This window comes from Nomascus leucogenys, chromosome 12 (genome assembly GCF_006542625.1).
Source record: "Nomascus leucogenys isolate Asia chromosome 12, Asia_NLE_v1, whole genome shotgun sequence".
Taxonomy (NCBI): domain Eukaryota; kingdom Metazoa; phylum Chordata; class Mammalia; order Primates; family Hylobatidae; genus Nomascus; species Nomascus leucogenys.
In genome coordinates, this window is record NC_044392.1 from 54,826,933 (window position 1) to 54,843,836 (window position 16,904).

The 16,904-nt window shown below is 45.4% G+C and overlaps 1 long non-coding RNA gene and 1 pseudogene across 2 annotated transcripts in view; one reads left to right on the forward strand and one right to left on the reverse strand.

Moving 5' to 3' along the window:
* Window positions 1-16,904, reverse strand: part of LOC100585076 — a 1,278,821-nt pseudogene that overhangs the window by 1,258,574 nt on the left and 3,343 nt on the right. Inside the window, exons 4-5 of the transcript XR_004032673.1 lie at window positions 15,957-16,029; window positions 15,289-15,494 (exon numbers count right to left, since the gene is read on the reverse strand). The product of XR_004032673.1 is annotated as a neuroblastoma breakpoint family member 10-like (transcript). The remainder of the gene's footprint in view (window positions 1-15,288; window positions 15,495-15,956; window positions 16,030-16,904) is intronic.
* Window positions 6,030-14,019, forward strand: LOC115837642. The gene is made up of 3 exons (XR_004032680.1): window positions 6,030-6,120; window positions 8,203-8,470; window positions 12,852-14,019. It is a non-coding gene; the product is annotated as an uncharacterized LOC115837642 (long non-coding RNA).

The following is a 16,904-nucleotide window of genomic DNA, read 5'->3' on the forward strand; positions in this document are numbered from 1 at the left end:
CCTTATTGATTTGGGTAGGATAGTCATGTGAAATATCAGTGGTGAGCGTGGTCTTCCTTGCTTAGTTCCCAGTCCTAGAGGGAAAGCATGTAGTCTTTCACCGTGAGGTAGGATGTTAACTGTGAATTTTTTTGTAAGTGGTCTTTATCGAGCTGACAAAGTCCTGTATTCCTATGTTTCGGATACTTGTCAAATATTCTCTTTCTTCCCTTCTATTTTTTCTTATTTCTTTTTTTGTTTGTTTTTGGTTTTTTTTGAGACGGAGCCTCGCTCTGTCACCCAGGTTGGAGTGCAGTGGCGTGATTTCAGTTCACTGCAAATTCCGCCTTCCGGGTCCAAGCAATTCTCTGCTTTAACCTCCTAGTAGCTGGGATAACAGGCGCCTGCCACCACGCCCAGCGAATTTTTGTATTTTTAGTAGAGACGGGGTTTTGCCATGTTGGCTAGGCTGGTCTCGAACTGTTGACCTCAGGTGATCTCCCCACCTCGGCCTCCCAAAGTTCTGGGATTACAGGCATGAGCCAAAGAGCCTGGCCTCCCTTCTTTATTTCTATCATGAATAGATGTTGAATTTGTCAAATGATTTTCCTTCATTGACTGATAAACTATTTTGTGGTCTGGTTTTGGAGTTGGGGTAATCATAGCTTTACAGAAATAGCTGAGAGGTGTTCCTTCATCTTCTATTTTCTGGAAGAGGTTGTATAGAATTGATGTTAATTCGGCTGGGTGCGGTGGCTCACGCCTGTAATCCCAGCACTTTGGGAGGCCGAGGCGGGCGGATCACAAAGTCAGGGGATCGAGACCATCCTGGCTAACACAGTGAAAACCCGTCTCTACTAAAAATACAAAAAATCAGCCGGGCATGGTGGCGGGCACCTGTCGTCCCAGCTACTCCGGAGGCTGAGGCAGGGGAATGGCATGAGCCTGGAGGGCGGAGCTTGCAGTGAACCAAGGTTGCGCCACTGCACTCCAGCCTGGGAGACAGAGCAAGACTCCGCCTCAAAAAAAAAAGAATTGATGTTAATTTTTCTTCAACCATTTGGTAGAATTCTCCAGTGAAACCATCTGGACCTGGAGCTTTCCTTTCTGGAAATTTTAAAATTAGGAATCCAATTATTTTCACAGTTGCAGAGCTACTCAGATGACCTATTTTGCTTTAGGTAAGTTGTGGTAGTTGATACTTACGACGAATTTGTCCAATTCATCTGGGTTGTCAAATATATGTGTGTACAGAATTTTAAATAACTTTTCCCTTACTATTATCCCTTTGATATCTGCAGTCTGTAATGAGTGTAGTCTCTGTTTCATTGATTTCTGCTATTATCTTTATTATTTCCTTCCATTTGCTTTAGGTTTTTTTTTTTTTTGAGATTAAGTCTCATTCCCACGGCACAGGCTGGAGTGCAGTGGTGCGATCTCAGCTCACTGCAACCTCCACCTCCCCGGTCCAAGCGCTTCTCCTTCCTCAGCCTCCAGAATAGCTGGGATTACAGGCGGGTGCCACCACACCCAGCTAATCTTTTTGTATTTTTAGTAGAGACAGGGTTTTGCCTTGTTGGACAGGCTGGTTTTGAACTCCTCACCTCAGGTGATCCACCCACCTTGGCCTCCCAAAGTGCTTGTATTACAGGCGTGAGCCACTGTGCCTGGCCTGCTATAGGTTTCTTTTACTTGCCTTTTTCTTGTTTCTTGAGGGGGGAGCTTAAGTGTATTCATTTGAGACGTCCCCTCTTTTCTTTTATCCCTCTTTAAAACTTTTGTATATAATTATTGTAGGAAGTTAGGCTTGGGCCTGCAAACTATGGAAGGACAGAATATACTAGGCCGCTGCTTTAATAGCTGGTGCCCGCTTGTCGCCCACCCCCACTCCCCCACCTTAGTTGCCTTGTCTGAACCAAAGAGTTTAGTCTAGAATGAACATTTACTAGCCTGCAAAATAGTTCACTACATCTATTCTTATCAGCTTGCCTGACTGCCCAGGTCATAAGTCAAATACTTGAAAAGCCCCCCGAGCTGACCATGATTGCAATGCATTATGGGCTGCAACAAAATACAATACAGGGAGACAACCCTAAAAAAAAAAAAACCTAAAAGTCCCAACCCAAGATCCAATAGGCGACATCCGGGAATATTGTGACCCCATAGTATTCAGCCTATGAGGAACTGGGGGAGGCACTTCCACACTAGGGGATAAATTGCTTGTTGTAAGCCTACTGGGTGTGCCTGCCTACCAGACACCCAATCTTGCAAGACTGTCATTAAAAGTCGCACTTCTGCTGTTTTCCGGGTCTCTGAGTCCATTCTTTGGATTTGGACGGGTGAGTTTATTTCTCACAATTATTTCCAGCAGGCCTTGCACAGTGGGTGGCTCATGCTTGTAATCCCAGCACTTTGGGAGGGTGAGGCTGGTGGATCACCTGAGGTCACGAGTTCGAGACCAGCCTGGCGAACATGGTGAAACCCCCTCTCTACTAAAAATACAAAAATTAGCTGAGCGTGGTGGTGTGGGCCTGTAGTCCCAGCTACTCAGGAGGCTAAGACAGGAGAATCACTTGAACCCAAGAGGCGGAGGTTGCAGTGAGCCGAGATTGCGCCACTGCACGCGACAGTGCAAGACTCTGTTTCAAATAACAATAATAATAATAATAATAATGGCATGACCTAAAGTTATGCAAACATTTGCCTTAGATAAAATTTCAAGTTTTCAAAGTTGTTAGCTGGGTGGACAGCATGGCTTTACTTCCTATTTCTTGGTATTTCCTAATCTTGTTGAAAAAGAAAAAGTTTTTCTTTTTCTCAAAGGCTTATTTCAGTGGAAGCCCATCTGCAAAAACTGTTATTAATTTAAATTAGAAAATAACTACAAGTGCCATTGACGTGTTGGTTATTGTTTTTGCGAGTGACCTAAGGCCACCTCTCGGGGGAGCTGGGGGTTGCCTTCCGACGTCTGCGCGTCTGCACCGCAGGCCCGGGCAGGGAAGTCAGACTCGGGGGCGGTGCGGCAGCGCGAGGCCTGCAGTCCTCAGCGCGGGGTCGCTCCGGGTCCCCGCGGGGGTGTGTCTTCCGCCTCTTTAACCTGGCAGGGGCGGTTCAAGTGGCCCGGGAAATCAGCGATTTGCAGGGTCAAGGGCTGGTGCTTTGAAAGAAGGCGGAGGGGAGAGAGGGATTTCCCGGTCTCTGCTGCACTCGGTCCATCCGCTCGGTTACTCCTTTTCTTGGCCCGCGCGAACCCGCTGTGTGGTAGAGGCGGCCAGGTACCTTTAAGGCCCCCCCTGCGCCTGCGCCTGCGCCTGCGCCTGCGCTTTGGGCTCTCCCGACCCGCCAAGCGGGACCCTGAGGAGCCAGCTGGCCGCAGGCTATGGGCTGGGCGGCGGTTGAGACAGCGGCGGTATTGGGAGGGGTAGGTGAGGGTCGCCAGGCTGCCTGATTCTGAGTGAACGCGGTGCTTTTGGGAACGCGGGACGGGTGACCTGTGGCGCCAGGAGCGGGCCAAGGCGCGGCGGCGCGGCTGCCGTCTGGATGGGAAGTTACGGTTTACAGCGAAGTCCACCCACCGTTTCCGAGGTGAGGGCGTCGCGCCAGGCCGGGCGGGCGGTGAGTCCGGGGCGGGCGGGTACACAGCTGGGTCGAGCAGCGGCTGTCGCAAGTTTTGTTGCGAGCGGCGGAGGGCGAGGCGGGGTGGGGGGTTGGGGAGGCGTGTGTTCCGGGCCCCACCGGGGCTTAAGTTCCCTGCGCTCGATTCCTCGCTTGCCGCTGCCGCCCGCAGCCCTCATCTCTTGGGCGCTGGTGAAGAAACTCGCTGGCGGGTGTTCTATGGCATCCCAGGGGGTGGAGGGACGAGCAGCTTCGGGGGCACGTCCTCGTATATCCTGTGGAGGACACTGACCCTGCACCCCACCCTCGAGGTCAGAAATCGGTTCCCTCTGGGGACCTGAGAGGCGAGACCAGTCGCGCCCCTGACTTGCAAAGTTGGGGTCTTTATTGGCCTCCGGGATTCTGCTCCTGGCGGTGTCTCCAGGCTGGTGATGGGCAAGCCAGGTGTGCCAGGTCCAGCATGCACATGAGGAGCGTTTGTAGCCATCACTGAATCACCTCATGACTAGTGGGGGAAGCCTCAAATTCAGCGCAGGATTTCCGGTAGGTTGGATTGTGGGGGTTGGTGTTTTTACTCCAAAGAGTTGCTGTGATTTCCCTGTGTCTGTCTGTCTTTCTGGCTTGTTAGATCATCTCATTTGGCGTCCTTTCTCGGAAGAGTTAACCAAGACGTTTGGTGTGGTTTCCTTGCTTTCCTCCTATCTTTTGCTGCTAGAGCTGCTTTTGAAAAGAAGTCTTTGCTTGCAGTGGTATCTTTCCTTTGGGTTACAGTGTTGTTCATCCTTTCTTTGCCGAAAGAATGAATCCCAGTGCTTCACGAAGTGAAAGAAAAGATCTGCTGGTAGTGTTTAGTCTTTGTTCTGAGCTGATATGTGTTATAGTAGCTTTTTGTTTTTAAATTTTATTAGTAAAATTTCACCAGTGAACCAGAAGCTCTTTTTTTCTGTTATGAAATGCTAGCTTTAAGATTTCTGAGAACTTTGTGTCAAAGAAATATTTGAAAAGTTACTGAAGTATACAGAAGAGGTTCACAATTTTAAATGTGCAGGTGGTCCGGGCGTGTAGATCACAGCTGTAATCCCAGCACTTTGGGATGCCAAGGTGGGCGGATGCCTTGAGCCCAGGATTTCCAGATCAGCCTAGGCAACGTGCCAAAACCCTATCTCTCTAAAAATACAAAAGTTAGCTGTGTGTGGTGGTGTGTGCCTGTAGTCCCAGCTACCCGGTAGGCTGAGGTGGGAGGATCACCAGAGCCCAGGAGGTTGAGATTGCAGTGAGCCGTGATCATGGCAGTGCACTCCCGCCTGGGTGGCAGAGTGAGACCCTGTCACAGAAAAAAAAAAAAAAAAGTACAGGTAATGAATTTTGACCAAGTGAACAACCACAGATCATGAAATAGAACATCACTAGACTGGGGTATATTTGTAGTAGTGGCATTGTTGGTTTTAGAGGTATATGAATGATAAAACTTCAGTATTACATATTGTTGAACGTTTTCCCAAAGTGGTTATACCATTTAGCAGGGATATTCTGGTTACACCACATCCTTGCTGATGCCTGTCAGTTAAAAATTATTTTGCCATTCTAGTAGGGGTGCAGTAATATATCAGTGTGGTTTCATTTTGCATTTTCCTGGTATTGAGATTGAGTATCTTTTATTGCCATTTATATGTCCTCTTTTGTGAAGTGCCTGTTAAATCTTTTTATCCAATTTTCATTGATATGCTTGTTTTTCTGTTGATTTGTAATACTTTATCCTGGATATGTGTCCTTTCTAAGATATATATGTATTGCATTTCCCTGTTTTCAATCTAGCTTGCCTTTTCACTCTTTTAATGGTGCTTATTCATGAATGGAGATTCTCTAACTTTTTTTTTTTCTTTTTGAGACAAGATCTCACTCTGTTTCCCAGGCTGGAGTGCAGTGGCACAATCACAGCTCACCGCAACCTTGACCTCCCAAGGCTCAGGTGATCCTCCTGCCTCAGCCCCCAAGTAGCTGCGACCTACAGGGGAGCACCACCACACTCAGCTCTTTTCTGTATTTTTAGTAGAGATGGGGTTTTGCCACATTGCATAGGCTGGTCTGGAATTCATATGCTCAGGTGATAGACCTGCCTTGGCCTCCCAAAGTGTTGGGATTACAGGCATGAGCCACTGCACCCAGCCTGAGAGTCTTAATTTTAATGAAATTGTACTTTATAATCTTTTCCTTTATGGTTACTGCTTTTTGTGTCCTCTTTAAGAAATTAATGCCTAACCTAGGAGTATGAACACATTTTTCTGTGTTAACCTTATAGCAATTTTATTCTAGTTTTTGCATTTCTTTTTTTTTCAGACAGGGCCTCACTCTATTGCCTGGGCTAGAGTGCCGTGGCAGGATCTCAGCTCACTGCAACCTCCACCTCCTGGCTCAAGCGATCCTCCCACCTCAGCCTCCTGAGTAGCTGCGACTATAGGAGTGTGCCACCATGCCTGGGTAATTTTCAGATTTTTTGTAGAGATGGGGATTCAACATGTTTCCCAGGTTGGTCTCAAACTCTTGGGCTCAAGTAATCTTCCCACTTAAGCCTCCCAGAGTGCTGGGATTACAGGCGTGAGCCACCCCACCCGGCTATGATTCACTTTTTACTACATGGATGTGTCTGCTTGATCCAGCACCATTTATTGAAAAGACTATCCTTTTCCTTCTGCACCGTTTGGCACTTTTTTTCCAACATTTCGGCACCGTACAGTCATTTTTTCCAACGTTTTGGCACCATACAGTCATCCGATTTATGAAATTAGTGTGGGTCTGTTTCTGTTTCTGTTTCTGGACCAACCTGGGCAACATAGTGAGATCCCGTCTCTACAAAAAATAAAAATAATAAATAAATGAGTAAAATTTAAAAAATAAGTGTGTAGAGCAGATGGAGTCATACATGATAATTTATAAATGATTGTCAGTTTCTTGGCTACATATGGGTGTTGGTAATTCAGATGTGTTGGGCGTTCAGGCAAAATGTATTAAGTGAATTATATGGTGTTCACAGTGATTGCTAGATGTTCATTGTGACTTGAATTAGATGTTATTTGAGCCTCACCGAGCTACAGTTTTGACTCTTTTATTTATTTATTTATCTTTTTACAATTTTTACAATCTTCCTGTCAAGGCAGTAACTCTTTTATACTTAATTGTTCTTAGGTATACGTAATTACCGGGAAAACTATGCATCGTACCTAAATAAGTGTTAAGCCATTTAAAGGGCTGACGTGATGTGATGTAAACAATAGTATTCTACATAATAGTTTTAGGACTACATCAAATAATTTTTTTTTTTTTTCTTGAGACAGTGTCTCGCTCTGTTGCCCAGGCTGGAGTGGAGTGGTATGATCATGAGTCTCTGCAGCCTTGACCTCTCAGGCTCAAGCAGTCTGCCCACCTCAGCCTCCTTAGTAGCTGGGTCTACAGGCATGCACCACTATGCCCAGCTAATTTTCTATTTTTTATGGACAGGGTTTTCCTGTAGTGCCCAGACTGGTTTCAAACTCCTGGGCTCAAATGATCCTCCCACCTTGGCATCCCAAAGTGTTGGGATTACAGGCATGAGCCATCACCCCTGGCCATTTTAGTTTTAATAATTTTTATATTTTTCTAATTTAAAAGATTTACTAAAATCTCTTACAGCTATTATTTATGAATACAGTATTCATTGTTGTTATTATGATTATTTTGTATGTGTTTAATCTCATTTTCAATATAAGCTCCTGGAAATTTGAGATTTTGTCTCTTTTATTCACCACTGTATTCTCAGTACTTGACCTTGCCTGGCATGAAACAGATATTGAATAAATATTTGCTAAATGAATGAATGAATGAACATACTAATACCATATTCAACAATCTCCAAGTGTCATGGTTTTCACCATCTAAAAAATAAAATAGCTTGTATAGAGCAGAGTCACAGTCAACCTGCCATAAAAGGAAATGTCAATGAAAAATAAACCTTTGTATGTGTAGCTGCTAAGATTTTGGGGCTTTTGTTACTGTAGCATAACCTAGCGAAAGCTCAGCGAGACAGCCTATAGAATATACATGTACAGATAGACTAGATAGACCAGTAGATGCGATTCCAAAGAAGCATTAACTACACCCACACACTCTTAATTCCCTAACAGAAAGAATCAAATTCTTGTTCAGTAAGATCTGCCTCAAATATTCCTTACTTTGTGAAAACTTCCCTGGCTACTCAAGTATTTAGTCAGGACTCTTTATTTTTTTTCCCCCGAGGCTGGAGTTCAGTGGTGCCATAATATCTCACCTCTAATTCAAGGCTCAAGGAATCCTCCTGCCTCAGCCTTCCGAGTAGCTGAGACTACAAGTGTGCGCCACCATGCTCGGCTAATTTTTCATGTTTTATTTTCAGAGATAGGGTCTTACTATGTTGCCGAGGCTGGTGAGGACTGTTGGTTACATATGACAGGAACCCAACCAATTCTAGTTCCCCACCACATTTCAACCTGCTCCTCCCTGGGTCTTCCCAGTCTCCGTAAATGGCAGCTCCATCCTTCAAGTTGCCAAAGCCCCAAATCTCAATGTTAACCTTGATTTCTCTCTTTTATCTCATAGGCAATCTGAGAGCAAATCCTGTTTAGACGCAGGCGAAGGTTCCTGGTGACCCAGGCTCTCACCTTACCGTGACTTACTGTCCTCCTGAGGGTGTCTGGAGCTTCAGTGCTGTGTGCTCTTGGCCTCCACACTGGGGGTGCCACCGACTCCCACTGTCCAGGGCTTCCAGTGGACTCTCCGAGGCACTGATGTAGAAACTTCCCCATTCGGTGCACCAAGAGCAGCCTCACACGGTGTGGGCCGAATGAAGAGCTGCCAGATCCCACAGGTAAAAACCCTGAGGCATTGCCAGCTCGATGCAGTCAGAGAGTCCTTTTTCTATTATGACTCAGATGTGAAGGGAAGATGCCAAGGGCCCTAAACATCGCAGGGCCTTGCCTGGCATGAAACAGATATTGAATTAATATTTGTTAAATGAATGAACAAATATTCACAGCGTGTGCCGCCCTCAACCTGCAGTGCCGTGGTCAGGTGGAAGTGATTTTACTTCAGGAGAGGACAGTGTTCTCTCCAAGACTTTTCCTTAGTAGCTAGATCTGCATCCCTCTCCTCGCTCTTCCCCTCTTACCCCCCATGCTCTGCCCCCATTTCTGTCTCTGTTTCCACCCTGCCATCCCCTTTCACCTGCTTTCTCCTCTTCAGCTTTCATGGCTCACCCCCTCCCTGTCCACCCACATCCCCCAGGCTAAGGCCCCTGCACTGTCCTGGGTGGGGAGATGTGTGTGGTTTTAGGCAGCGCCCTCTAGATGTGTCCAGGATGGGGAAACATGGCTCAGCTGCCGGTATAATGGGTTAAAAGAGAGGCCACTTTTGAAGGCCGTTCCCATCTCCCATTCCAGAATCCTATAGGACTTAGAATTTATGGGCCACAGTGGAATTCTTGGTTCCCCAGGACCTTGTGGTGGACGCCTTCTTTCACTGAGCATTCATGGAGTGACTATTAGGTACCAGGCCCTGCTCTGGGCTAGAGACCCCATAATGAGTAAATCTCAGGTCATTACCCCACGGAACCCACCACTGCAGGCATTGAGAGGGGGAGAAAGAAAGGGGCATGGCCTGTTTGTGTCCTTCTCACGTGGCCGCCCACCAGGTCCTGGGGGAGTGGGAGCCAGTGCAGGGAGAGGAGAGAAATCCAGTGAGAATGGCAAATGGACGACATCAGACCCAGGGGCAGAGGCCCCCACCTGCAGCCGGGCAGCTTCTGGAGTGGACAAGGAGCAGCAGGGAAGATCGTGGCCTGGTGTTCTGGGGTCCACTGTCTCATCTCATTCTTGTGGGCACCAGAACTTATCCAAAGACAAGACTCAGTGTCTCTGGCAACAGTGGGCCAGAGACAGAATGTGTTTCAGAGGAGGAAGAAGGGGTTGTACCCCATGGAAACAGTATATGGTTTTACAGTAGTGCGTCTCTCTCTAAGAACTAGTTAGCGTGTTCCTGTTAATGGAAAATACTGGTGGTGTAAGTTCCCCTGGATGTTCTCATCTTCATGTAAATTTGTTCATTTCCTTCCTTCCTTCCTTCCTTCCCTACTTCCCTCCCTTCCCTACTTCCCTCCCACTCTCTTTCTCTCTCTCTTTTTTCTTTCCCTCCCTCCTTCCCTTCTGCTCTCCCTCCCTTCCTTTCTACCTCCCTTCCTGCCTTCCTCCCTCCCTCCCTTCTTTTCTTCCTCCCTCCCTTCCTCCCTCCCTCCCTGCCTTCCCCCCCTCCCTCCCTCCCCTCCCTTCCTTCCTCCCTCCCTCCTTCCCTCTCTCCATTCTTTCCTTCCTTCTCTTTCTCTCGCATGCTCTCTCTTTTTCTTTCCTTTTCGTTCTACTTTTTTGAATAGAGCACACTGCACTGAAATCTACATTATTTACCAAAATCTCTGGAGCTGCTTCTGTCTTGCAGGTCCTGTAGCCCTTAGCTCCTCCCAGCCTCCTCCTCCTCTGATTTTTCGGTGCCACTGGGGCAGCTGCTGAGTCTCACTGGTTCCTAGTCTTCACCAAGTTCTACCACCCAGATGGTTTGTACCTGTCCTTACCAGAAGCCTGCTCTTCTAGATGACTGAGGCTGCTTCTACCTAACTGATCTGCTATCTGTGTTCCAGGGGCACCCCAAGGTTAGAGCTAAATGGCACAGGCATTGAAATCTCCAACCACTCTGACTCCAGGTTGGTGCACTTCAATGCCAAGTACTAACCAAACAATAACAGGATGCCACCAAAACCTTGGTATGGGGCTGCTGCATCCTAATTAAAACAAAGTAATAGATATTATTTTTTAGAACAGTTCTAGGTTTACAGAAAAATGGAGTGGATAGTACAGAGAGTTCTCCTAGGCTCCCCTGTCCTCCAGCACACAATTTCCCCTATTAGTATGTTGTATTAGTGTGCTCCATTCGTTACAATTGATGAACCACTATTGATACATCATTATCAACTAAAGTCCACAGTTTACATTAGAGTTCATTCTTTGAGTTTCACAGATTATGGGTTTTGGCAATTACGTAATGTCCTAAATCCCCAATACAGCATCATGCAAAATAGTTTCACTGCTGAAAATTCCCTGTGCTTCACCATTTCGTGCCTCCTCGTCTCCTCCACCCCTGACAACCACTCATCATTTTACTACTTCTATCTTTTTGACTTTCCAAGAATGTCCTAGAGTTGGAATTGTACAGTATGTAGGTTTCCAGACTGGCTTCTTTCTAGTATTATGTACGTTAAGTTCCTCCACGTCTTTTCATGACTTGATAGCTTGTTTTTTAAAATCACTGAATCAGATTTCATTGTATGGCCACAACACAGTTTGTTTATTCATTCACTTGGTGAAAGACATCTTGGGTACTTCCAAGTTTTGACAATTATGATAAAATTGCTGTAAGTACTTATGTGCAGGATTTTGAATGAACTTAAGTTTTCCAAAGTGACTGTACACTTTTGATTTCCACTAGCTGTGGAGAGTTCTGGTTGTTCCTCATTTTGACAGCATTTGATGTGTTCACCTTTTTACGTTTTGGCCATTCTGATAGGTTTACAGTGATATCTCGTTGTTTTAATGTGCAATTCCCTCACAACAAATGATTTCGAGCATCTTTTTCATATGCTTACTTGCCATCTGTATATCTTATTAATGAGGTGATCAGATCTTTCACCTATTTTTTTTTTTTTTTTTTTTTTTTTGCTTTGTGTTGTTTAGTTCTCAGAATTCTTCATATATTTTGGACAGCAGTTTTTCCATCAGATTATTTTGTAAATATTTTCTGCCAGTCTGTGGCTTGCATTTTGCATTCTCTTAACAGTGTCTTTCACAGAGCAGAAGTTTTTAATTTTAATGAGGCTCAACTTAATTTTTTTCATTAGTAGATTGTGCTTTTGGTTTTGTATCTAAGAAGCCATCATTGAACCCAAGATCCCCGAGATTTTCTCCTGTGTTATCTCCTAGATTCTTATGGTTTTGCACCTTACATTTACATGTAAGATTTATTTTATAAAGGGTGTAACATGCATACCTAGATTTATTTATTTTTTTGCATGTGGTTGTCCAGCTGTTCTAGCACCACTAGTTGGAAAGGCTATCTTTGCTGTTTTAAATTGTCTCTAAACCTCCATGGAAGATCAGTGGACTGTATGTAGGCCTGCTTCTGGGCTCTGTATTATTTTCCATGCATCTGTTTGTGTGTGCTTTCTTTTCACCAACTTCACACTATTTGGGTTACTGTAGCTTAATGTAAGTCCTGAAGTTGGTAGTGCCAAACGTCAGGGTTTTTTCTGAACTTCATCATGAGAACCTGGTTGAGATCATTGTAGTAAAACTTGGAAATGTGTGAGATTCCCCCTTAGTCTGGTCTTCAAGGAGTTTTTAATGCTCTAGCCAGGCTACCCTCAGCTTCTAGTAATCTGTCAATACCATTTAAGTGCTCCTCCCACTTGCTGTCCCCAGTAGCTTCTCTTCCCTGTGAGCTGTGACTCCTTGTGTGTTAGCCTGTGTTTCTCATTTTTAGGGTGGCAGTTTTCCCTGTGACCTCAATTCTCTGGTCCACCCTAGAAGGGTTGACTTTCAGTTTGTTCAGCTTTTTTCTAGCTGTGAGGACAAGTGGTGACTGCCTAGCTCTTTCCATGTTGAAATAGAAACCCAAAAGTTTGTTTAAAGAATTACTTGTTATAAAAGTCACCCACTGTCAGTGTACAACTCAATGATGTAAGTTGATTTATCAAATTGTGCAGCCATCAGCAGAGTTCTGCTTCAGCACATTTTGTCACTTCCCAAATTCCCTTGAACCTCTTTGTAGTCATTTCCTAATCCCTGGTCCCCATGACTGGGTCTGAATAGAATAAATATTTGGAAAGCAGACTTCATTTTATTTACATTTTCCTGTGTTTGGGACTTTATATAGTGGACTATTGTGTTCGTTTTGTGACAAGTAGAGAAGAGATTGCATTCTAGGGATGGTTTTTAGGGGAACATAATAGTAGTCCTGTTTATGGCTCTCCTTGAATTGCTTCATCTGTGCTGGTGACTGGTATTTGTTACCAAACCTTGTCTGGTGAGCACAAGAAAAGGAATTTTTTAAAATCTGCTATTAAAATTGAGTGATACATTTTCACATAATAATATGTGGAGTTAAGTAGTGAACCGTCTTTATTTTATTTTATCTTATTTTTTTTTGAGATGGAGTTATTTCTCTTTTCCTCAGGCTTGAATGCAGTGGCGCCATCTCAGCTCACTGCAACCTCCACCTCCTGCGTTCAAGTGATTCTCCTGCCTCAGCCTCCTGAATAGCTGGGATTACAGGCGCCTGCCACCATGCCCGGCTAATTTTCGTGTTTTTAGTAGAGACAGGGTTTCTCCATGTTGGCCAGGTTGGTCTCTCACTCTTGACCTCAAGTGATCCACCTGCCTTGGCCTGTCATCTCAAAGTGCTAGGATTACAGACATGAGCCACAGCCTGACCTGAACTGTGGGGAAAAGAAAGAGATCAGATTGTTACTGTGTCTGTGTAGAAAGAAGTAGACATAAGAGACTCCATTTTGGTCTGTACTAAGAAAAATTCTTCTGCCTTGAGCTGCTGTTAATCTGTAACCCTACCCCCAACCCTGTGCTCCCTAAGACATGTGCTGTGTCTACTCAGGGTTAAATGGATTAAGGGCTGTGCAGGGTATGCTTTGTTAAACAAATGCTTGAAGGCAGCCTGCTTGTTAGGAGTCATCACCACCCCCTAATCTCAAGTACCCAGAGACACAATACACTGGGGAAGGTCGCAGCGACTTCTGCCTAGGAAAGCCAGGTATTGTCCAAGGTTTCTCCCCATGTGGTAGTCTGAAATATGGCCTCGTGGGAAGGGAAAGACCTGACTGTCCCCCAGCCCGACACCCTTAAAGGGTCTGTGCTGAGGACGATTAGTAAAAGAGGGAGGAACTCCTCTTTGCAGTTGAGATAAGAGGAAGTCATCTGTCTCCTGCTCGTCCCTGGGCAGTGGAATGTCTCGGTGTAAAGCCCAAGTGTATATTCCATCTACTGAGATAGGAGAAAACCGCCTTAGGACTGGAGGTGGGACATGCTGGCAGCAATACTGCTCTTGAAAGCATTGAGATGTTTATGTATATGCACATCAAAAGCACAGCACTTTTTTCTTTACCTTGTTTATGATGCAGAGACATTTGTTCACGTGTTTACCTGCTGATCTTCTCTCCACTGTTATCCTATTGTCCTGCCACCTCCCCCTATCCAGGAAACGCCCAATAATGATCAATAAATACTAAGGGAACTCAGAGGCCATTGCCAGTGTTGGTCCTCTGTATGCTGAACGCCAGTCCCCTGGGCCCATTTTTCTTTCTCTATAATTTGTCTCTGTGTCTCTTTCTTTTCCAAGTCTCTCATTCCACCTAACAAGAAACGCCCACAGGTGTGGAGGGGCAACCCATCCCTTCACTGAACCATTTTTATTCTTTCAGAAATGTGATTGATAACAGTAAACCCTGCTTTCCAGACCCACAGGCCAAAATCTCCCTCTACATGTAGACCATAATGCCATATTCCCTGCCTGAGTCAAAGTTAAGCAAAATTTTTCCCCAAAAAATCTCCAAAAATTGGTCAAACAATTTTCTAAGAGTGTTGCTGCAATATGGACTTATATCACCAGGTAACATGGACATTAAATGTTTAGAGGCATCTCTACATGAAACTCGACGGATAGATAAATTTGAACAACTCTTGCTTGAATAAATTTGAACAACTCTTGCTTTAAAAAGAATCTGTGATTTGGGAGGCCAAGACAGGTGAATCATTTGAGGTCATGAGTTCAGGACTAGCCTGGCCAATATGGGGACACCCTGTCTCTACAAAAATACAAAAATTAGCCAGATGTGATGTTGTGCACCTGTGATCCCAGCAACTCAGGAGGCTGAGGCAGGAGAATCACTTGAATCTGGGAGGTAGAGGTTGCACCAAGCCAAGATGGTGCCACTGCACTCCAGCCTGGGTGACAGAGCAAGACTCCATCGCAAAAAAAAAAAAAAAAAAATCTATGATGCTACAAAGAAACATTGGATCAGCCATTGCATTGACAGGGTGGAGAACCAGGGTCCAGCCTTGCTTTATGGAAATACATCAGTAAAGTAAAGAAGAAAAGTTTCCATCCTGATTTCAGGGTGACTGTGCAGCTAAGCAAGCTGACTTAAAGGAGATCCAGATTAAAGCTGAGAGCAGTGAAGCCTGGGGAACAATATTTCCAAATACAAAGGCAAGGCTGCCAGCTTCCTTAAACAGGCATAGAAATTCCATGGACATTGTTCAGGGACAGAAGATTTAATCACAGATGACAAGAGATATTGAATCCAAGCTAGGAGGCCTGATACTTCCTGCACACCTCCTGCACTCAGGTGACTATGAGATTGTCACACTTGCATGGGGTCCAATAACTTGATACTGGGGACTGGCAGACAAAGGCATGACATGAACTGAGAAGGACAAAAAACCTCCCTGATATCTGTTTAGAAACCCATCATCGTTTTTTATTCAAACCAATTTGTGTGTATAGAGCCTGTCTTCAGAGTTTATCTTCCTCAGCCTAGAGAGAGGTATGAGACACAAGGAAAACAGAATGTACCTGGGATAATTTGTACAGCATCCTCCCATTCAACATGAGAGGATGAGTCAATGAGAGTTGAGTCGACTTTGTCTTCCTCAAATGTGATTTTGGTTTTCCTGTGTGGCTGGTTGGAGTCATAAGGGCCGTGGCTCTTTGAATAAGTGACAGCACATTCCTCCAGTGAGTCCTCAGGGACTTCCTTTTCTTCAGCCTTCTGCACCTCCCTGATGAGCTAGGTGGGATAGAGATGACAGAAGATTAAACATAGAGGGATTGGACCCCAAGGAGTCCTAGCTGGTTTTGACAGGAGGCACTAAGAGAGTGGTCCCAGAAAGCAAACAGGAGGTTCCCATTAAGAGGGAACATGCAATCCTCTTCTCTCTGCAACAGAGCATGGCTGCCATGGGAGCCAGAGAGGAAGAGAGCAGCTGGTGTTCATTGCACTGGACAGATAGGAGCTGAGGAGGATGAAGGCTCAGCTATCCCTGTATGGTGCAGACATGACACTCGGCACACATAGAGAAACATGACAGCTGCCACAATCTGCATCTAAGTTGGGCAGAATTTCACATACTGTGGCCAAAGGAATGCAGGCTTTAGGCCCATCATAGATGCCAGAGTGGGTGTGCCTCCTAGACTTTTTGTATGTTACCAGCCATTACTTGCTCCTGAGTATTCAGTGTTACCTGGGGGCAGATGATTTCTGCACTTTCTCAGCCTCCTCAACTTGAACATCTTCATCCTCATCTTTGTCATTTTCTGTAAATACAGAAGTGTTCGTTTAGTTATTTCCCACTTCACACTCTGCAAGCACAGTCAGCCCAATGTGCACAGAGACATGAACATTGAGGCATGGGTCACCGTTCAACTGAAAGCTATCCTGTTTTATATTTAACAAAATGCCCTGGCATGGTTTCCTGATCCATCAGGCAATGCATTTCTGATCTGGAGCGCCACCATCAAGATGTGGCCAAATATTGAAAAGACCTTTTGCTCCCCATATCACTGGAGGCTTGTGCAGCCTCTCTCCGGACTTTGGCAGCCGTCTCCTCCATTCTGCCACAGATCTGATTCCCAGGCACAGGCTTGGTGTCCTGTCACAGTTCGCATTTCAAACCTAATTCTTTCTCTTAGGAGAGGACAAACTTGTCCCACAATCCTCAATTCATCAGGAGATTTCAAGCCTCCAAGTGGCTTCTGCTGTGTTATTCAGGGACATTCTCTCCATGGGGAGTGCTCCAGTCTGAAGCACTTCCTACCACCAAATGCCCCCACATCAAGTGCCTTCTCCAACACCACGTGGCAAGGGTCTTCATCTCATTTTGGAAAGCAGTCATAAGTGTACCCATATTTGGATGCTTCAGACCCTTGCAAGAGACAATTTGTCTGCCTTTGCAGATGGAGAGAGAGAAACTCAGGAAGGACAAATCACTCACCGACAGGTACTAAGAACACTGCCAAAAAGACAGCCTGGGAACCTGCATTCTTAGTCCAGAGCTCTTTTCACTCTAACAAGCCCGCTCCCATCACAGCCTCCTTCCTGTCCTTTAAAACTAGATAGATGCTGCCTCTTGCTCCAAAGACCATCTTCCATCAAGGGAGGAGGGACACTTGCAATACTGTGACCTCCAACC